General features: G+C 36.9%; 1 pseudogene; it reads left to right on the top strand.

The window, feature by feature from the left end:
• The first annotated feature begins 22,091 nt into the window (after positions 1-22,091).
• LOC130020598 (protein CBFA2T1-like) lies at positions 22,092-22,745 on the top strand (annotated as a pseudogene).
• Positions 22,746-23,943: the final 1,198 nt, after the last annotated feature.

Raw genomic sequence — 23,943 nt, 5'->3', positions numbered from 1 at the left:
TTTTAAATTGAGGTCAGTTTGGGACCAGAGTTATAGTACAGTGGATAGGTCTCACTTATGCAATATAATAATTTACCTTAAAAATCAGGACAGAAAATTGTTTTACATCTAAATATTTTATTCCCATTTTTTTCACAACTTCCAACACCCGAGGTGTAGTTGCAAATGGTTAATGAAAATTTTACTATTGAAATCTTACTTTAGTCACTATTATTTTGCAATTTAATAATAATATTAGTAACTGTTTTTTCCTAAAATATTTGCCGAGTACTAAGAATGTGTAACTATTACATGGAGGAAAACTGAAAATATTGTTTATTGATACTGTCCCATACTCTGACCATTTCATTTCTGTGCTTCTAGATTATGTATCCAGATTATATGATTATTAGTTTCAAGACATATGACTTTTTACCCAGTACAAAATCAAATGAATTTTCTATTATAATAGTAATAGTATGTATATAAATTGTATTAATGATTTATACATTTTATAATTAAGACACAAAAATATTGGAATACTTGAATAATGGTCAAAGGTTTAGAATAGTATAGGTAAATTCAAGTATTTCAATTTCAGAATCCTAGTTAAGATTCTCAAATTCATATCTCAACACATTATTTTAAAATAAAGCATTTTAATGTAGGAAAATATAGTATTATATTTATTAATTAAATTAAAAACATACACCAATTAAAGATACTCAAAAAATTTTTTCAATGCCTCCTAAATTCAGCAGGCACATATTCTAGAATACTAATTTAGCCCTCAGTTCAAAAATTTGAAACTTTTTTCTTTATTATTCTTCCCATTAATGTTATAGGGCACATGTAAAAATCAAACAATTTTTCACAAGTATTGTTATTTTCATAGCCACACTAGTAAGTGCATCTTTTCTTGGTTGAAACAGTCTTTCTTTTTCTATGCTATAATCTGTTATTTTTCATCTCTGGGTTGATTTTTCTCATCTGATTTTTTAAAAGACTCATCTGTAAGCACTTTATCACTCATTTTCTCTTTCTAATGTTACTTACCCTGATCACATTTCCATTCCTCACAGCTCTTAAACGTTCCAAAAATTCAGTGTTGTCTGCTAAATTTCTCTTAGATGTGGTCCTTCCCCTCAGCTTGGGGGTAGGGGCCATTTAACTACACTATAGGTAACCTCTACCACAGTATTTTGAGAAGAAAGACCTGTCTTTGGCGCCAGTAGGGCAATGTGTGCTAAGAACTAAACAAATCCATACTGCTTCCGATTTCTGTAGTTAAAAGCAACCTTTAGTAGTATAAAAGGTTAATATCAAATGTGGCAGCCCCCAAACAGCAGAAATTGCGTTTAGTTTATTTGAACCATGGCGATTCTTCTTTCTATTTCTTCTCTTTAATCTTTTCTTACCTTCAATTCTGCTTGAAGTTACCCTTTGTCAACAAACTTGAGGAAAACCTGGCCACAGACCACACACCTGATTTAGCTGTCAGACTATACAGAAATGTGGATAAAAGAAATGGTTAACCTCAGGACAGCATTGGCAACGTTATCTATGGTACACATGTGATTTTATTTTTAACTGAAAATCATATCACAGAAAGACCTCGAGGGTTATTTGAAGAGAATGCATAAGATACAATGTTTCTTGCCATAACTCTGCATTGAAACCAAAAACTGAGAGCCACATACAAGGCCAGATAAGAAAAAGGTAGATGCAGATAAAACAATCAAGAATATAAAAATGGTAAGGCGCTCCAGTTAATTTTACAAGATAGAATTATTTTCATTAACATTATATGTGAGGATCACTCATAGAGAGGTTACCTGCATATTTTTAAATAAGATTTCTTTGAATGTCTCCTAGGAAAAAAGAATAGGAACTATAGGGATAGTTCTGAACTTAAGAAAATAAACTTCAGGAATTTCTGAAAAGAATAGAAAAATGGAAATGTTATTAGCTATAGTTATGCAGATGGCAACTGTGGGAGTTAAGACAAACCAATAACTCCAGATATCTTGAGAAAACCCCATGAGAGAATCTATACCATATACACATGCGTTCTAGTTTATGGTTTTCATGCACTTAAAGTCCCTCTTGCTAATTAAAATAAAATTCTCAGTAAAACTCAAATTTTATTCATTTATAAAAGACTTCACTGTGCATATTACTACATTGACAAATAAATTCAACTTTAATGTCTTTCATGACAGGCACTGGGATGACATTTGCATAACTTTATTTAAGTTACCAACAGCTTAACAGTGTTATCCTCATTTTGTATAGATAAAAATTAACCAGAAGGAGCTAAATAGCTGAACTAATATCAATATACAGTTGATGACAGTGTTTATTCAAAGTTGATCCCTATTCTTTCCAGATGGGAAACAACATATGTCCATCAATATGAAAGTAGAAAATTATAGTTCAGCTATAAAATGTAATACCCTTCAGGGTAGGAGATATAGCATAGCAGGTAGGGCACTTGCTTTGCACTCAATTGATGAGTTCAGTCACCAGCACCCTGTAACTTCCCTCAAGGCCCAACAGAGTGGTCCCTGACCCTCAAGTCAGTAATAAGTCCTGAGCGCCACAAGTGTGGCTCCCAAATAGAACAGAATAATAATTCTATACTCATCAATAATAAAATAGTAAAAATTCTGAGTCATGCAGGAACACATGTGAACATGAAATATTTTCTTGCATAAAGGAAGCACAGGAGGAAAAAATTAAAATGATGTATGAATCTATTTCTGTGAAAACCAATGACTGCCCTCAGAAATGAAAGTGAATGGATTTGAAAAGGACATGAAGGAACGTTTTGTATTAATGGAAAGTTCTAAATTTTGTTTGGGATGGTATTTTATAGGATTTTTGAATTTTAAATTCTCATCAATTAAGCATTTAAGTTATATATTTTAGTATATATCAATAATACATCAATGTCAAAGGGTAATATCTTAATCTACTAGTAATGACAGTGGGATCTGTATTCTGTCCAACGTAATGCTATTATTCAATGAGATTTATAAGTCAAAATTATCACAATCACTATCACCCCGTTGTTCATCGATTTGCTCTAGCAGGCGCCAGTAACGTCTCCATTCATCCCTAACACGTGCTAGTGTAGCCCAATGGCATATTGGGGGCTCTTTCAGGGTCAGGGGAATGAGGACCATCATTGTAACTGTTTTTGACATATCGAGTACACCACGGGTAGCATGACAGGCTCTGCCATGTGGGAGGGATACTGTCAATAGCTTGCTGGGCTCTCCAAGAGGAATGGAGGCTTTGGGGGCAGCCTCTAACCACCTTTACAGGTATTCCCAGTCAGGCACGTATGCTGGCAGGATACTTTCAGTAGCTTGCTGGGTTCTCTGAGAGTCAAAATTAAATTAATATAATTATATTCTGAGTCATGCAATAACAAATGTTATTTAGCTCCTTCTGGTTAAACTTATCAAAACTTATAAAAATTAAAAATGTATTACTTCAGTTTCAGAAGGCATATTTCAAGTGTTCATTGAGCAGACATAGCTAGTGGCTACTATATCAGTGGATTAAAATATAGAAAGTTGTATTAAAGGATGACTTACAAAGCAGCTTTAATTTAAGAGAATGCCATACATCAGTGTTTAAACAATAACCATTACCAGTTGGTGACTAATTTAGCTATCACTGTCACTGTCACTGTCCTCCCGTTGTTCATCGATTTGCATGAGTGGGCCCAGTAACATTGTGAGACTTGTTACGGTGTTTGGCATATCGAATATGTCACAGGTAGCTTGCAGTCTTTCTCATGTGAGCAAGATATTCTCGGTAGTCTGCCAGCCTCTCCAAGAGGGCCAGAGGAATTGAACTCGGGTTGGCCATGGCAGCCACATGCAAGGCAAATGCCCTACCCGCTGTGCTATTGCTCCAGCCCAATTTAGCTATATGCCCTAATTTTCTAATTTCCCTTTTATTTTTCTTACTTTTTGTTTAAAAATCTTACATTACATCCACAAGTCTGTTTTTCATCATTTTCTCTTCATTTTATTTTTGGCCAACCTCAACTAAAAATTTTCTCTTCTCTGTAAAGATAACCGCAAAGGTTAGTAGTGGACAAATAAAAAATACAACTGGCCTTTATTAGACTGATTTTATTTGAGTTGCTAGCATTATTTAATAAACCTCAATCTCCTTTTTTAGTATTATAATCAGATCAACTACATTTTTCTCTTTGATTTCTCCTGAATTTTCCATGCTTAGTCCTACTTCAACTCTTAGATTTTTTCAAAGCACCTCAGCACTAATATTACTAATTCCAATGAATTTTTTAAATATAAAATACTTCCTTAATCTTGAATAATATAAAAAACAAGCAAACAAAATTATGTATCCATATGTGTCTTGTTTGCTGTGGACTTGACATTACATGTAACCATGGACTGTGGGCTTGACCTTATACAAAGAGAGCATTTGAATTCCCCAATCACAATTTGCACTGCTTATGGTGATTGAATTCTCATTTTCTTATTAGGAACATGAGTTTTAGTTTAAGTCTTTAAACTTATTTATTTTGGGTGTTTGGGGCTACACCTAGAGATACTCAGGGTTTACTCTTGGCTCTGTGCTCGGGGATTACTCCTGCTGGGGTGGAGAATTTTTTGGACTACCTGCGATGAAACTCAGGTCAGCTACGTGCAAGGCAAGTGCACTACCCACTCCACTATACTATTGTTCCCTAGACCAGCCTTTTCAAGGGATTTCCCCCAACTCCCCTTTGAATTTGATTAACCAGTACCGTCTGAATAGGCTGTGTCCTTGTCAACTTTATATACATATAGATGTATATATATATGTGAATTTATTCCACATCAGACTTCCCATTTTTAAATTTTCTTAATTTATTCTTCCATATCTTTTAGTAAAGTCTATACCTTCTCGATGAATTCTTGTGCCACGAAAATCAATATTGTACTCTTCATTATCTCAACAGTAGCAGAATTTGTATGAGAACTATAAATGACCATTGGATCAATTCAAATCTTAACTCTGAAATCTTAACTCTGAAATTGTGATAGCAAAAATTCAATGTTTCTGAGTTGCTACCTGAATTATAGTGCATGTTACAGGCTATACTTATTATATATGTATGTGGACTTGCAATCTAAACAAAAAGGCCCTTAATAATTATAAAGGTATTCAGTTTTATTATATACCATTTTCACATTTTATATACATTGTATTTACCTATACAGCACATATTGATCAAAATGTTCATTTGCTCTAAACATAGTGACAATCATTATAAAGATTTTAATTATATTCAAATAGGTTAAAAGCAAATAGACGCAGTAGAATATAACCCTATGCTAGATGAAAGAGAGACATAAAGAAAACCAGCTCTGAATTTCTTAACAGCAATGCCTGCTGTTGATTTGATGTTTAACTCCCATGTAAACAATAGTTAAAAGAAAACATAAGAGCTCGTTGTCAAATCAAACAAGCTTTCTTGAAACAAAGAGCTAGAACACAATGATACATGTTTCAGTTAGTCCTACAAGCCAACTGCTTCAAGCAGCCTTCTCTCTCCCCTTTGGCAGATGGTACTCATTATGATTGCTCTCAAATGAGAGAGTGGTTTGAAGCAGGCTTTTATTTACAATTCTGGCTCTCACATAAGGAGGTTTACTAGGGTTCTAAAGCTAATTAGCTCTGTCCACATATCAATATTTTGTTCCTCCAGCCCACAACCATTTTGGCACTCCTTGTAAGAGGACAATCTAGGGAAAGAGCAGAGTAGAATTAAGGATGCAGGTCAGACTCTAAGCCGTGTGTTTGCTTCAAAGCATATTAAGTTTAAAAAAGTAACTTTGCAAATATTGAAATGGTTACAAAATCTCACAGTGCTTAAGCAGCATGAGATAATTCAAGATACATAGCATTTCTAAATAAGTTTTTAAAAAAGATAGAAAGCATTTGTTTCTGAAGCAGGCTTTTCTATATTGTGCTAATCACCCTAGAAGCAAGATACCGTGGGTGCTGTATGTCTACTGGTAATGTCTTAAACTCCAACAGATAGAGCTCAGTTGAGGAAGGTTTGACTGTTAGTATATGTAAGAAAGACATTTTCCTCCAGAGGTTTTTTTTTTTTTACTAAGAAGAATATAACAAGACATATTGTTATTACAAAATCCTGGGAGTTCAGGGATAAGAAAAATAAGTGGAGACTGGCTTACAAATTAAGCAGCATTCCTGAGCAAATTTAAGCTAGTAAGCCCATTGCCATCCATCTCCATACCAAATAAAATTCAATCAAAAACAAAAGTATATTAAAAAGTAAGTTGTTACATGTCATTGATTTTTAATAGTTTCCATATAAATAAAATCTCCGTAATCAAGATGTAGTAGACATATCCTCTGGCAAAGCCACAAAGAAAGGACTATGAAATAGTCATTTATATTAATAAAGGCATGGAACATAGCCTTCTAAAGCCCAGGATCCCTCTGTCTTTGCATTTATTAAATTTCATTACAAATCTTTTTTGTTAACCCTCGGAAAAAGTATCTTGTATTTAATTATTAATACTATGATTCTTGTCCACTAATTATGAGAGAAATTAAAAATACTTCATTGTAAAGGACATATTCTGTCTTACAATAACCTTACTTTTTTTCATAGAATTGTTTTAATATTCTCTTCAGTTTATCTAACTAATATGTCATCTTTTCCTCTCTCTTTTCATTTTTTATGCCATTAAGGAATACTATATTTCAAGATATATTTCCAAATCTGGATATATTTATGGATAACATTTTATTTCTAGATATAGATACAAAGATGTATATTTCTGGATATATAATTTCTTGATGGGATACTCTGACTAATTAGTTATTCTACTCCATCTTAACTTTATAATGCATATCATTTCATTAAGAAGATGAAAATATGAAGAAACAAAATGGTTATTTTCAACTACTTCATTAAAATTTATTGCCTTTCACTGTATTATTTAAACACTAGAAGTGAATTTAAAGCTTGCAACAATTTCTATTAGAGGACCAACTTTTGAAATTTGTAAAACAAAGCATATTCACAGACAGAAAGGAAATGATGCTAAGTTGGAGACAGAACGATTTATCCTGCCATCATCAATATGATTACTGGAGTTTAAAATTTAATTAAAAATGATGATTATCAGGAAAAACTGAGATTGGATGATGGATGGATGGATGTTGTCAGATATACAATCTCTATCTATTGATACAATAATATAATTTTTGTTTGTTTGTATTGTATTATATATTACATTGATGACTTTCATATACGAAATTATCTTCCTGACCCTTAGATAAACCCACTTACTCAGTGTGTATAAATTTTATGATGTATTATTGGATTCAGTTCATTTATATATTGTTGAGAATCTTTACATTGTTGTTCATCAAATATATAGTTCTTCAATAATCATTTTTGGTAATGACTAATCTCCTTTTGGTAGCACAGTAGCACTGTAGCACTGTCCTCCCATTGTTCATCGATTTGCTAGAGTGGGCACCAGTAATGTCTCCATCATGAGACTTGTTGTTAATGTTTTTGGCATATCGAATACGCCATGGGGAACTTGCCAGGCTCTGCCATGTGTACAGGATACTCTCGGTAGCTTGCCGGGGTTTCCAAGAGGGACAGAGGAATCAAACCTGGGTTAGCCACATGCAAATCAAACACCCTACCCGCTGTGCTATCGCTCCAGCCCTCCTTTTGGTATCAGGTGATATTTATCTGATTTTAACTGTTTGGGAGGATTTTCCCTTCTTCAAACTTCTGGAAGAGTCTGGAAAGATAGCAAGTAGGTCTTCTTTGGAGGTTTGGAAAAGTTCACGAGTAAATTCTCTGAACCCAGCTTTTGTTTGGCAGATCGTTTACTTTTTTCATTTAAGTGTTAGTAATTTATAGGTTCAAGTGTTCTTTATCCCCCATCCTAAATCTAAAGATATCACAGATTTCAGAAATGCATATATATATTTTGGTTTCTCCCAATTTGTGGCATCAAGTTTTTCATAGTAATCTTAGGTGACATTTTGACTTTTCGTGGTATCCAATGCAGAATCTCCCCCTTCTCTTGCCAAATGACTTACTGAGTTCTCTTTTTTCCCTTATGAATATAGCTAACCGTTTCTTGAACTTGTTTATTCTTTATAAAAAGTGCCTTGGTTTTGTTGATCTTCTCTAATTTTTGTGTGTGTCCCATATGTTCTGGCATGTCTTCATTCTCATTTGTTTTCAGGAATTGGTTTTTACTTCTTTGATTTCCTCTTTGACCCACTGTTAAGACGTAAATTGTTTAGTTTCCAAGTCTTTTTTTTCTACTCTCTGATGAGTTTCCACTTTCAAAGCACCATAGACTAAGAAGGCAATTGATATGTTTTTTTAATCATCTTGATTTTATGGATATCTAATTTGTGTCTCACCATGTGCTCTGTATTAAAGAATGTCCCATGTGCAGTAGAGAATAGAGTGATTGTGTCTTTTAAAATGGAGATCTCTAAATATGTTTCTTAAATTCAATATTTCCTTATTGATTTTTTTCCCTGTTGAATGTGTTGGTTTCGCAGTGGGAAAAATAGGCCAAAGGAGTACCTGTGTCAGGTAGAGTGCAATGAAATCTAGGGCTGCATATATATCCATTGTCCTGGACATTCACCTATGTACGGCCTAAGGAAGAAGATGGTCAAGTATCTGGCAAACTCTCTGGCAGAAGGATACCACACTGTAGTCACAAGCACAGAAACCTACTATGCCAGCTCTTTTGGCAGATACACATTATCACTGTATCACTGTATCACTGTCATCCCATTATTCATCAATTTGCTCGAGTGGGCACCAGTAATGTCTGCATTTGTCCTAGCCTTGAGATTTTAACATCCTCTCCTTACTCGTCCTTCCCTACGGTGCTGCCTTAGAGGCTCTTTCAGGGTAAGGGGAATGAGACACATCATTATTACTGTTTTTGGCATATCGAATACACCACGGGAGCTTGCCAGGCTCTGCCATTCGGGCAGGATACTCTCAGTAGCTTGTCAAGTTCTCTGAGAAGGAGAACTAGACTATAAGAGCTTTGTTTTATAGTCTCTGGATCTTGGCCATTGATGGGATTTCATGGCGCTGGGGGCAGTTTGTGGGTGTAACTGCCTAGCTAATGGAAAATGGGGGATCTGAGTGGAGGAAGCCCAGTCCCAATCCAAGCAGGCTTGAAGATCTCAGCCACGGGACCCACACATTGGGTTCCTCTGCCAGTTCCTTCATGTGTGGACGTTCATCTGAGCATGTGGAGAGTGGCCTTGAGCATGGCTGTGGCTGGTTACTGGAGGTCTGCTCTGCCAAAGCTCTGCACAGGGCAGGGAGAGAAACTCAACCTGTTTTCCCTCCGAGAGGCCCCAGTGAAGACAGCCTGGTGCACCAGCAGGGGACTGCGTTGTTCTCTTCCAGGAGCTTTGTTCTATAGTGTCTGGATCTTGGCCGTTGATGGGATTTCATAGCGTCTGAGGCAGTTTGTGGGTGTAACTGTCTAGCTACTGGAAAGTGGGGCATCTGGGTGGAGGAGGCCCAGTCCCGATCCAAAGAGGGAACAGGCTTGGAGATCTCATCCCAGGCAGTGTTATCTGGCATTAAATGACACGAGGCAAAAACAGAAGATAGTTTCCGTTCCCAAACCCCACCTCAGGGTAGGCATCTACTTGCTTACTGAGTAAATTAGAAGTGGTGAAAAGGAAAAAAGAAAAAAGAAAAAAAACTGTGGATAAATTGTTGGGCCAATTTTTTTCAAACCTGAATGCATGGTTTTAAGTAAAAAGGTCAGGCTGCTCTATGATGACTCTTGATTTGACCCTGGTATCTGATTATTTTGTGCTTATCAAGGCCAACCCCAGCCTTCTGATCTTCTCATTCTTGACTTAGGCCTCATTTGCTCTCAATTTTGAGGTGCCAACAATCCCCATCCATTGCTTCCTCTCCCAATATTCTTGAATTATTCTTTCAGACAGAATGATTATGCAAATCCATTACTTTCTATTTTGAGAGAAGAACACAGAAACAAGATGGGATTCAATTATTAGAACCGATGCTCTAGATTTGAACAAAAGATGCCTATCTTTATCACTGCTAAATATCCATATCTAAGAACAAATTAATACTTTGACAAACTATGTTCCTGTCTTTTCACTGTGTCTATGCACCTCAATTATATAAAACTGATAGCAAGAACTTTCCTTGGCATTTTGAAGTGAGAATGTTTTCTTGAATTCTCTATTATAGTTTGTTAATTTTCCGATGGTTTTCCTTCCTTCCTTCCTTCCTTCTTTCCTTTTTTCCTTTCTTCCATCTTTCCTTCTTTCTTCCCTCATCATACTGAATATATAACAGTTTGTTGTCGAGCTTCACTGATGGCATTTCTCTTTAAAATGTGGGGTACAAATTCTCAGCCTCTGTAAGTTTTGCTCGTCACCTAATAGCTAGATCTTGAAATTGACTCTCTTGACTCAACTGTCACATCTTTTTACAACTATTTTGAATTTGTCTCCAATTAACCAATCATTTGTGCCATGGTAGCCTTATTAGTCATTTCCTTTCTTAAAGTGAAATTTGTGTAAATTTGCCAGCTGAAGTTAGAAAACCATGAAAAAATAAACTTGAAGTTTATTCTAACTTCAATTGTTTTTCTTTTTTAGATTTCATCAATTATTTAGACATCAGTTACTATGAAAATATACTGTACAAAATATAACATGTTAAGAAGAGAAATGTTTTAAAGCCTCTAACAATAACAATTGACAGGATAAATATGTTAGGATACTGTTTCCATTTGTTATTGTTTGATCACTGCTGAAGAGCTAACATACAGGAATAAGACAGAAAATCTTTGACAACCAAGCTCTTGAACAAAGAAAACTGATGAATTTCTCAGTGGGAAATAAGAGAGACATCGTTAGCTCTTTTTAGATCTTGTAAGTACATTAATGATCCTTGTACTCTGGTTCTTATGAATATAAAACTTATTGGCTATCACGTCCTTCAGCTATAGTTGGAACTCTGCCTAGGAAAGGAAAGGGAATAGCATTTCTCTACTGGAGTTTGTTACATATAGGTGACCCCAGATTATATATCTGTGGACAATACACGTAGTACATGTAGTATTGTAAGATATTTTTTTTGTATTTCAATCATGTTATACCATTATAAATTATAAATATGCATAAAATTATAGTATATGTACCCTTTTTAAATATCACTTTTCCAGTTTTCACTGGGACATTTCTATGAAATGACAAATGTTTGCTTCCTAGAGCAGTGCAGCCTTTCAAATAGCCAAGAGAAAGAGCATACTTCCACTAGTTTAAGATTAGAGTTTGCAGGTGTGTGTTCTTAGAGGCAGCAGAATCTAAAACTCAATTTTGCTGTTTTCCTTACATTCATGTATCAGTTCTAGAGAACGAGCCTTCTACACAATGCCTAGAGGTCAATCAGTCTTACCAAAATTATCAGGAGGATGAAAGGTCATTTCCTTGATAGTATCACTGATCATGTAGTATATGGGCTGCATTAATAAATCTATGAGAATTTTAGAGATATCTCTTCACATTTATTTTTAATTGCCTCATCTAAATATCCACATGGCAGTTCTCATATAAACATAGATAGATAGATAGATAGATAGATAGATAGATAGATAGATAGATAGAGATTTAACATCATTCTTTTCTCTTTGATGATAATTGTTCTAATATTTGTGAAGTGATAATCTCCTAAAGCAATCCAATCTCAATATTTGGTTTCTTTTCCTCTAGCGATTTTTGATGTATGTACATTTTGGACATATATATAACTTCTTTAAAAAGTGATTGCACAATTTTTATGAACCCATTTTTATTTGATAATTAGTTGTATAACATATTCAAATGTTTTAAATAATGAGATATCAAATACATGATTCGTGATTATTTTCATTGTGCTGTCTTTTAATTTTCAGAGTTACTTTTAGTTTTGTTTTTTAAATTTATTTATTGAATCACCGTGAGAAAAGTTACAAAGCTTTCAGGTTTAAGTCTTGGTCATACAATGATCAAACATTCCTCTCCTCACCAGAAATTATTTTTTTACCACCAAGAACCCCAATATATGCCCCCAATCCTCCTGATACCTGTAGGGCAGATGATTTCTACTTAACTCTCTCTCTACTTGGAATTACATTCATTATTTCAACAAAGGATGCACCATTATTGTTTGGAATTTCCCCTCAAGAATCAGAACTGCTGAAAAGGCATTGTGAAATAATTTGTGTTCTATTACTGATTATGATAGCTATATAATGTCGAGCGACAGCTACTGTGGCCACGCGATTTTGGATTTCTGATATTTTATTAATTAAGTCTAGAGGGATTTCTGCCAAGAGCCAGATAATTATGAGACTGGTTTCTGTGTGACTGGTGGTATGGCTGTGCCAGAGAACCGCTCGTGGGGAGAAACTCATGGCCTCAGTTGGGCATGAAGGACCAGTCGGTTTCACCCCCCTTCCCATGAGGTTGCAGTTGCCCCACCCCCCTTCCCATGAGGTTGCAGTTGCCCCATCACCACCGGCTAGTACCTGGCTTTCCAATAAGCTCTGAGGCAGCAGCCATTGTGCTGCTGGGGGGGAGGGAATGTGGAAGATACAGACACCCATTCCCTCCCAGAGGGGCATGGCGCCGCAGTTTAATACATAGTTCATTCACATTTCTGCTGCAAGCTGCTGAGCGCTGGATTAGGTTCTTGTGCCTCTAGTGCCATGGCCATGCCGGAGAGCTGCTCGTGGGGAGTAACTCATGGCCTTGGGTGGGTCTAAAGGATGAGGAGAGTTACTTTTAGTTTTTAATTTGTAGCTCCATTTATTTTACTTTCATTGCCTTTGTGGTTGTTGTTGTTGTTGTTTTCATTTGAATACTGGAGCAATAGCACAGCGGATAGGGTATTTTCCTTGCCTGTGGCTGACCCGGGTTGATTCCTTTGTTCCTCTCGGAGATCCTGAGAGTATCTGGTCCACACAGCAGAGCCTGGCAAGCTCCCTGTGGTGTATTTGATATGCCAAACAACAATAACAACAAATCTCACAATGGAGAGGTTACTTGTGCCCACTCGAGCAAATAGAATAATGGGAGGACAGTGCAGTGCTACAGTACTGGGTTTCTATGTTCCCCAAAATTCATATGTTGAAATCTAAACTTCAATGTGTTATTAGGAAATGAAATTAGCTCTCTGGGTTATTAGTTTGTGAGGTAGAGCCCAAATGTGGCGTTTTGAAACTGTATGATTGAGACACCAGAGTTCTTATGTCTCTTTGACTATGTGAGGGAGGAAAGAATGAAGAATGTGCCGTGAACCAGAAAGCAGATTGAATAGATTCCAAATTTGCCAGCACCTTAGATTCCAGCCTCCTTGTGTGATAAATGCATTACTGATACATATAAATCATCAATTGTATAATATTTTAGTTGTCCAATGGACCAAGAAAGTTGTTGCAAAACATATATATACAGTGTGGCAAAACATAGAAATTTATCAATAATCAGGGATTCTGTCATTTTATTTGAGTTCTCTATTCTGAAAACACATGCCAGACTTTTCTAAAAGGGGGCATGTGATCATTATTCTCAATTTACCAAACTGTATGATATTCTTCTTGACAGTATATATTTTTGGGGAAAATAACTAATGTTTTACAAAGCCTTAGTTTGCCTCCTTATTGATTTTCTTTATAGCAAAAATCTCAAATATAATATTTCTGAATAATTTTAAGGTGACAAAGAATATTTTATTACAACTATTATAAAAAGGCAAGGATGTGCGCTTTTATTTTTAATATTAATACAAAAATGAGATAAATCACATTAAAAGCATACACTTGGAATGTGACTACAGTCTACAGATATCACTTAATAAACATTTAGGTTATGTAATTTGTGGTCACATAGGTTGGCATACATTCTGCTACTAGAGCAACAAAGATTTTCTGGGCCAACTTATTTATAATATCAATTGAAATGGCTCAAATAATGGAGGTTTTATCTCTTTACTTCCATTATTTCTTACTCAGAGATATTCTATTTGTAGCTATTTAGGGAGCAGAGATTTTCTGTAAGAGAAATTGATAAACTGGTATTGTGCAACAAGTTGTAGAGAAATCTTAACTTCTAATAGCACTGTAGCACTGTCCTCCCATTGTTCACTGATTTACTCAAGTGGGCACCAGTAATGTCTCCATTGTGAAACTTGTTACTGTTTTTGGGCATACCAAATATGCCACATGGAGCTTGCCAGGCTCTGCCGTGCGGGCAGGATACTCTGGGTAGCTTGACAGTCTCTCCAAGAGGGACAGAGGAATCGAAACCAGGTCGACCGCATGCAAGGCAAATGCCCTACCCGCTGTGCTATCACTCCAGCCCAATTACTAATATACAACTATTTTACTTAAAAGTTTTAATGCATATACTGAAATAACATTGACAACACCTAAACATATACAGTTACATATAAATCAATATTCAAAGATAAATATGGAGAAGTTTCTACTTTTTGTGGGTTTGAAGTGAAGGCATTATTTTGTTAATTAAATCTGACATAGAGATTGTGCATTTGTACACTTTTGGGCCAAAGTTAAATATTTACTATGGCACGTGCCTTTGTACAGTTCTGCACTTGATCCTAATTAATTTTTACACAACAGAACTGTTTCCCTTACAAGCTTTAGGTTTATTATTATTAAAATATTCAGGAATCACTATTTTAAGAAAAAATCATGAAATTTAATAATTTCAGTGTCTTCAATAATACATTTTACAGTAAACTTCCTTCACAAATCATGCATTTAGGAAAATGCCACAATCTGAAATTCACCATGAAATCTTAAATATTCTCTACAGACATATTGCTACAAAGCTTTCCAGAAAGCTCTCCCAGTTAATGTCCATGAGATATGCTTTTTGATTATGGATAAAGAAACCATACTTTAAAGACTTTCTCACCCAGACCTCCAAACAATGATGCAAAAGATTCAATTCAGGATATTGAAATGAAACTGGTGTGTGTGTGTGTGTGTGTGTGTGTGTGTGTGTGTGTGTGTGGAGAGAGAGAGAGAGAGACAGACAGAGAGACAGAGAGAGAAAGAGAGAGAGCAGAGGAAGCACCACAGAGTTTTTTAAAAAAAGATTTGCACATGAATTTGTTTCTATGAAATATATTAATCCGAATGCTACAAGCAAGGCAGGTATTTTAGGATTAAAAACTAATGACTTGTGACATTTGGTCATATTTCAAACTATACAAAATAGTAGCACATTTTGCTGATTTTCAGTTACACTGAAAAGGAAATTGAGCCTCTCAATAGATGACCTTTTTTAAATCTCTTCAGAAGTAGCAATGGAAGTCAACCTTAAAAATATCTAAACAAGATAGTTGGAAATGTTCACTCTGGGTAAGAATGGGTTCTGAAAATAGGTAAAGAAACAAACATGATAACCCCTCAGTATCAGTAATGCAAGAGATGATGCCCAAAAGGAGAAGGGGAGCGAGAGAATGAGAGAGAGAAAGAGAGAGAGATAGAGTGAGAGAAAGAAAGAGAGGCTGGGTGGAGGGTGGCAGGAGGGGAAAACTGGGGACCACTGATAGTGGGGAATGTGCACTGGTGAAGGGTTGGGTCTTGGAACACTGTATGACTGAAACTTTACCATAAACATCTTTGTAACTGTATATCATGGTGATTAATAAAAAATTTAACATGAATAAGTACATTCAGTTTGACCTGTGAAATAAAGGTAGCATAAGAATAGTGGCAGTGGGTCTTGGACACTTGGATGGTGGTGAAAGTGCAAAACAACATTGTAAATAACAACCATGAACATTAACATTATTGCAACCATGTTTTCTAGAACACAATAAAGAAATTTTTTAAAAGAAAAGTACCTAAAAATGGAACCTAGAACAATAGTTCTGTAGGAGGACATTTGCTTTGTATGCAGCTAACCCAGTTAATCCCCAGAACTAAGCACAGGCTAGTCTCCCTAGCCTGCCAGGAGTGACACCTTTAGGCTCAGAATTAGGAGTGAGGCCTTATCATCTATGGATGTTGCCCCCAAACAAAGACAATAGAAGTATCTAAACAGAAATTTGGTGCAGAAGTCTTTTGCACTCCAATTAATGACATTCTGAGTTATTTTAGCCATTTAAAATTATTGAATTTGTTTAAAATGATTGCCAAGACATTTTAGACTTCTTAAGGATAATTTATGTGACTAAGCAGGTTAAATTTTAAGAATAATTTTATGAGCTAAAATTCAAAAGTAGTTTTAAATGTCTTAGGGATTAAATGAGAATTAGATCAATTTTGGAGGGGAAGAAGGATGATAGAGATGCTTTATAGGTGGGGAAAGAGCAAAGGATCCAAAAAAGTAGAAGAGTGATTGATCAAAAGGGAATCTTTATGTTTGCTTTTAAAAACCATCCCGAAAGAGAACTTTAATGTTTAGTATAATATAATTATTTGAGTTTGATGCAGAAGAGTAGATAAAACAACCATATTCAAATTAAATATAAAAGACTCAACTTATTTAGGCATGTAATAATGTTAGTATTGTCATGATATTGTCCCCAGAAAAGCAGTTATTATCTATTTGTCTTTTATCTCCTTAAATCAAAATGAAGTTATTCTTATCTTATGTCATGTTTACAGAGTTGACACTAGAGTAAAGGAGATAATTTTTTATTTGGGAATTCATATTCTAGAATTTTTATATTTACTGATGTAGTAATATATTACTTAGGGACAAGAGAGTAATCAAGATATCATATATCCTATGCTCCCTAAGCATCACCAAGTGTAGAATATAAATTAACAGTCATCAATTGTTATAAGCAGTATCTTCACTTTAAAACTTCTGAAAAACTTAATTTTTTTACAAAATCAAGAAATATTTAGTAGGCTGTTTGTATATATAGTTATTATTAAAATATAATTTGAAACCACATTATGGTATAGTTAGTGCTATAAATAAATCTATGTACATTATATGTATATATTTACATACAATTAATGTCATTGTGTGGCCTAGCAATGACAGTAAAAAGGGCTATGCAGCTTTTCAAAATTTGACTGTATAATTTAAAAATACAAATTCTTATATCTTATTACTAACATAGATGTCATAACAGAAATGTGTGGGTAGAGGATTCAAAATCTATTAACTTAGGACAAAAGCAGAAAACAAAACCAAAACAGAGAATTAATCAACTTGATATAATACCTGTCATTTTGAAAGAATATTTAAAGGAATAAAGTTAAAATAGTGTATTTGGGTGAGGAAATTAAAATTGTTTTGTGTAATGATCGTTGAAAAGATGGTTAAATTAAAATGCAAGCCGAGGAGAATCAAGAACCCACAGTTGTATTTGCTTTAGTACTACGATGAAAAAATGGTTGTCAAAAGACAGTACTGAGAAAAGAAGCATGTCTATTGCTTCATTGAATCTATTTACTATCTTCTCTTCTTCCATTACCTTCCTTCATTCCGCCTTTCTTCCTTTCCTCCCTTTCTCTCCTTTCCTCTCTCCTTCCTTCCTTCCTTCCTTCCTTCCTTCCTTCCTTCCTTCCTTCCTTCCTTCCTTCCCTCCTTCCCTCCTTCCTTCCTTTCTCCTTCTCTCCCTTCTTTCCTTCCTTCCTCCCTCCCTTCTTCCTCCTTCCCTCCCTCCCTTCCCCTTCCTTCCCTCTTTTCTCTTTCTTTCTTTCTTTCTTTCTTTCTTTCTTTCTTTCTTTCTTTCTTTCTTTCTTTCCTTTCCCCTCCCTTCCTTCCTTCCTTCCTTCCTTCCTTCCTTCCTTCCTTCCTTCCTTCCATTCTTTGTTCCTTCCTTTTCTTTCTTTCATTCTTTCTTTCACTTTAGTTCTTTCTTTCACTTTTCAGTGTTCAGGAAATTTTCCTGGTTTGTATTCAAGAATGGCTGTGTTTATTTCTCTATAGTAACAATCGGATTGGTAACAATTTTGAACCGAAAAGAAATACTTTATTTTCCAAATTCTATGACATGCCTAATGACCTCATGGTATAATACATTAAATGAAATCTTTTCACTACCCCCCAGAAGCATTTATTGAAAATTGGGGAAGTATATTATTATGGAACACAGCCTGTTACTATGATGCAGATCCTAACTTGGCTCAAAGTCTCCTCTTTTCACTGCATACTAAACAGATGGAGAAATAATAAAAAAAGATTCTATGTATATCTATAATTTTAATAGCTAAGAAAACTTAGAAAATGTTAGTATAAACATTACTATCAAGTGAACATATATACAGAAAAATAACAGCTTTGCCTAATATCACATAAACAAATATACAGTTAAATAATCTCCAAATTTTAATCCAACAATATAGTTCAATGTTTATTCAATAAAATTCATTATAGTTTTATAGGATTTAACTCAAGACTACATTTTCCCTTCCTTCTTGAACCCCAAATTTAGTAGTATTGTAGCACTCTCCTCCCATTGTTCATCAATTTGCTCAAGCGGGCACCAGTAACATCTCCATTGTGAGGCTCATTGTTACTGTTTTTGGCATACTGAATATGCCACAGTCTCTGTCATGCAGGAGGATACTCTTGGTAGCTTGTTTGGTTCTCTGAGAGGGACAGAGAAATTGAACCCCAGTCGGCCACGTGCAAGGCAAATGCCCTACCCACTATAGAAAAATAAAAGCCCCATACCAAAGTGCTGTAAGACAGCATATTGAAGTCTCTCCCTAGATTGTTTTGTAGTTCAATTTTCTACAGTGCAGTCTCCTGCCCCCGTGCCTGGCTGTCCTCGCCAGGGCCCCTTGGAGGGGAGCGGGTTGAGTTTTCCTCCCCGCCCTGACCAGGGCTCTGGCAGCCCAAGACCTACAGAACCAGCCACCACCATGCTGAGACCACTCTCTGCACACATGAAGGTACCAGCAGAGGAACAAAGGCACCCGGGTCCCGGGGCTGAGATCTCCAAGATCTTGGGTGTTAGTCTCCTATTTTGTTACTTTATGTTCCCCAGATGAAAGCAATCTTTCTATGTCTATCCCTTTCTTTCTGAGTCATTTCGCTTAACATGATACTTTCCATGTGGTACCACTTGTATGTAAATTTCGTGACTTCGTCTTTTCTAACAGCTACATAGTACTCCATTGTGTAAATGTACCAAAGTTTCTTTAACCAGTCCTCTGTTCTTGGGCACTCAGGTTTTTTCCAGATTCTGGCTATTGTAAAGAGTGCTGCAATGAACAAACAATTGCAGATGTCACTTCGACTATACTTTTTTGGCTCTCTGGGATATATTCCCAGGAGTGGTATTGCTGGATCAAATGGGAGATCAATTTCTAAATTTTTGAGAATCGTCCATACTGTTTTCCAAAAGGGCTGAACCAGTCGGCACTCCCACCAACAGTGAAGTAGTGTCCCTTTCTAGCCACATCCGCGCCAGCACCAGTTGCTTTTGTTTTTGTGGATATGGGCCAGTCTTTGTGATGTGAAATGATATCTCATTGTGGTTTTTATCTGCATCTTCCTGATTATTAATGATGTGGAGCATTTTCTCATGTGCCTTTTAGCCATTCATATTTCTTCTTTGTGAAAGTTTCTCTTCATTTCATCTCCCCATTTTTTAATGGGGTTGAGTGTTTTCTTTTTGTGGAGTTCAACCAGTACTTTGTATATCCTGAGACAAGCTAGTTTAAACTGAGCTCTCTCTCTGTCTCTCTCTCTCTCTGTCTCTCTGTATCTCTCTCTGTCTCTCTCTCTCTCCCAGTTTCAGAATCTTAGTTTATGTGACATTACCTCACTAACAAAAAAGGAAAAAAAGTAGTAAAATTGGATTTCAGACTGAAATGAAAGAAATCAAATAACAGAAATTTCACAAACTGATTGGGGAAAGCCAATGAAGTACCATCAAGGCAAAAACAAAATATAAGGAAGAAAGCAAAAGGCCAGGCTTGCACAAGGAGGGAAATCAATAGGTGGCCCATGTCTCCAAACAAATGGTTTTCCTGAAATCGTTGCAGGAAAGGGGTACAGTCAGGTAAAACATCCAACAAAACACATAGAGAAGCATACAAAGCAAACTAAAGAAATGACCCTTTCAAAATAAAGGTTAAAGGGCCAGAGAGCTCACTCCTAGGACTGGAATGCATTCTTTGCATGCTGGAGAACCGGGCTTGATCCTGAGCACCTTGATGTCCTCATAGTGCACTACCCTGACTGACCCCAGGCACTGATCCAGAAGTTGAATGTGGTACCACTGAATGTGGTACAAAACAAAACCAACAAATTTATATAAAATAAAAGTTTTAATATCTAACCACAGAAAAAGTGAACGATCAAGTCAGACTTTTTAAAAATGCATATGACAGAAAAGTGTATTGGGAGCAAATTTAAAATAATAATAATGTTTTCATGTTTTAACCTCACACAAATATACTCCAAATTCATAACAAAGAAAGCATGGAAGCATCTGGACTTTCTATTATTAGCCCAAAAAGTAATTTCAGAAGTTTTATAAAATGATTTGAAATTGTATTACAAATTCCAAGCATCTGAAAGCTTATATGTAACATTACATGTAAGAGAAGAAACTTTTGTTTTCAGTTATATCCAATTCCTTTGATGAAAGTAAAAGAGATCCAGTAAGTAATGTAGTATTATGACTTTATATCATTAAAATGGTCAATGCCAACCGAAGTACATAAACTAAGGTTCACACATGCCTTGTCAAAATGACTACTTTTATTCACACTTTAAATGGCTAAATCATTGGCCAATTGAATTTACTTTTAGTTTTTTATAATTTCTAATTCTTGTATATGTTCTTAGTAACTGCAACATTCTATTTCACTCTCCAAAACACATGTTCCTAATTAGAGACATTAACTCAAGAAAGAATACCTCCACAAAATGAAAATGCTTCTTAAATATTGGACTGATGAGGTCTATGGAATTTATTAAAATTCCACAACACATCTAAAATCACTTTTTGCGTAGCCATACTCTATATTGCTCAAGACCTACTCCTGGCTCTGTGCTCAAGATTTAAGCCTGATAGACTCTAGAAACCATATTTGATATCAAGGATCAAACCTAGGTCAAGAGAGTTCAAGGTAAATGCCCAACCCGTTGTACTATTACTCCAGTCCCAAAGTATTTTCATTTCATTTCATTTCATCATCCTGTTATTCGTCGATTGCCTCGAGCAGGCCCCAGTAACGTCTCTTTCATCCTAGCCCTGAGATTATATTCAAGGCTCTTTAGGAGAATGAGACCCATCATTGTTACTGGTATTTGGCATATTTGGTACGCCACGGGGAGTTTGCCAGACTCTGCCCTGTGGGCAGGCTACATTCGTTAGCCTGCAAGTTTGTCCAAAGTAGGAATGAGATAATAAGATGTTATAAAAAGATGTCCTGATAAGACAGGTTCCAGGGAGCTGGATTTTATAGTCTCTGAGTCTTGACCGCTGATGGGATTACATGGTGCCAGGGGGCCAGGTGGTGGGTGTGACCCCCCGCCTACTGGAATTTGGAGGATCTGGGTGGAGGATGCTCAACTCCAATCCGAGTAGGCTGGGAGATCTCGGCCCCGGAACCCGCGTGGATGTGTCCATCTGCCAGTACCTTCATGTGTGCGGAGAGTGGTCTCAGCATGGTGGTGGCTGGTCCTGGAGGTCTTCGGCTGCCGGAGCCCTGGTCAGGGCAGGGAGGAAAGCTCAACCCGCTCCCCTCCAACAGGCCCTGGCGAGGAACAGCCAGGCGTGGGGGCAGAAGACTGCACTGTTCTCCTCCGGGTGCTGGATTTTATAGTCCTGAGTCTTGGCTGTTGATGGGATTACACGGCACCAGGGGGCCAGGTGGTGGGTGTGACCTCTGCTCAGCCCACCTGGGACAGTGGTACCCGCCGATGCAGCTGTGACGGGGTCATCGCACACAGCAGCAGGGCCGAGAGGGCACATCAGGACATACCCAGGTTGGCAGATGGATGATTAGAACCAGGAATGCCAGCAGCCCGGTGGACGTTATCGGACCGAGAAGCACTCCACAATGCCAGACTCACCTGTGGATGTGAAGACCCCATCTCGACTGACTCCTACCACCATGCCGCCTCCGCCCACGATGCAAGGAGCTCCAAGAACCAGCTCATTCACACCGACCACGTTAATCAATGGCACCAGCCATTCCCCCACGGCCTTGAATGGCGCCCCCTCACCGCCCAATGGCTTCAGCAAACGGGCCTTCCTCCTCTTCCTCCTCCTCTCTGGCTAATCAACAGCTGCCCCCAGCCTGTGGCGCCAGGCAGCTCAGCAAGCTAAAATGTTTCCTCACGACCCTGCAGCAGTTTGGCAACGACTTTTCACCGGAGATAGGGGAACGAGTCCGCACCCTCGTCCTGGGACTGGTGAACTCTACTTTGACAATTGAAGAATTTCATTCCAAACTGCAAGAAGCTACTAACTTCCCACTGCGAGCTTTTGTCATCCCATTTTTGAAGGCCAACCTGCCCCTGCTGCAGCGTGAGCTTCTGCACTGCGCCAGGCTGGCCAAGCAGAAGACCCTGCACAGTACCTCGCCCAACATGAACAGCTGCTTCTGGATGCCAGCACCACCTCACCTGTTGACTCCTCAGAGCTGCTTCTCGACAGCGGTCACACCCAAAGTATTAATCTAGGTTATTTGCTTTAACCACTCAGTGTTACACAGACTACATCATTCCTCATAATTAGTAACTTAAAATGGAAATATATAGTGCCTATGGTCTTCCACTAGACTATGAATATATCATGGTCACGGTCCTCCCGTTGTTCATTGATTTGCTCAAGCGGGCCTGTAATGTCTCTATCGTGAGACTTGTTGTTACTGTGTTTGGCATATCGAATACATCACGGGTAGCTTGCCAGGTTCTGCCAGCGGGTAAGATACTCTCGGTAGCTTGCCGGGCTCTCCGAGAGGGGCGGAGGAATCAAACTCGTGTCGGCCATATTGGCTGCGTGCAAGGCAAACACCCTACCACTGTGCTATCGCTCCAGTCCTATGAATATATAAGATGAAGCAACTGAAAACTCTACCTGTTGAAGGGGCTGAGCTATATAGCACAGTGGGTAAGGCATTTGCCTTGCACGTGGCCCACATGGTCGACCTGAGTTCAATTCCTCCACCCCTCGTGGAGAGCCCGGCAAGCTACCGAGAGTATCTTACCCACACGACAAAACCTGGCACCTGTGACATATTTGATATGCCAAACACAGTAACAAGTTCACAATGTTACTGGGCCTGCTTGAGTGAATCTATGAACAATGGAAAGACAGTGACAGTGACCTGTTGAAGGCTAGAAAATTCTGTCTACTTTAATATTTTATTTACCCTCAACACATTGATTTATATGTTACAAACACAGTGAGTGATTCCTCAGAAAGAAAATTCAGTATCTCTCCTTTTTTATCATCTTTCAAGCAATATTCAATAGTAAATATTTGAGAAGCTCCTGTACTCTGTTAAGGTGTAAAGGCTATAAGCTTATAAAGAGTCACGCATAATTCACAAAGAACACTGTGTAGTCTTTGGACATAGAACAGTTGGAAATAGAAAGGCATAAATTTTTTAATGCATAAATTAGGGTAAATATTAAGTTAAATAAAGTTCATGTTAGGGATATCTTAACTTAAAAAGTAAGAAGGGTGATATAAAAAACTTAACTTAAAACTTTCAAAATGAATAACTATTAACCAGATGACAAACATAAAGATAAACAGGTCGAAAAAAATATGTCCTAGGGTTATAAAGGGTTATAAAGAAACTGATAATGGTTTATTAGGATTATAGCATTAATTTTAAATGGGAAGAGAAACAATTGGAAAAATACAAAATGCAAGATTATCAAGGG

This window comes from Sorex fumeus, unplaced genomic scaffold, assembly GCF_029834395.1.
Source record: "Sorex fumeus unplaced genomic scaffold, SorFum_2.1 ptg000013l, whole genome shotgun sequence".
NCBI lineage: Eukaryota > Metazoa > Chordata > Mammalia > Eulipotyphla > Soricidae > Sorex > Sorex fumeus.
This window is presented reverse-complemented; position numbering and strand designations above follow the sequence as displayed.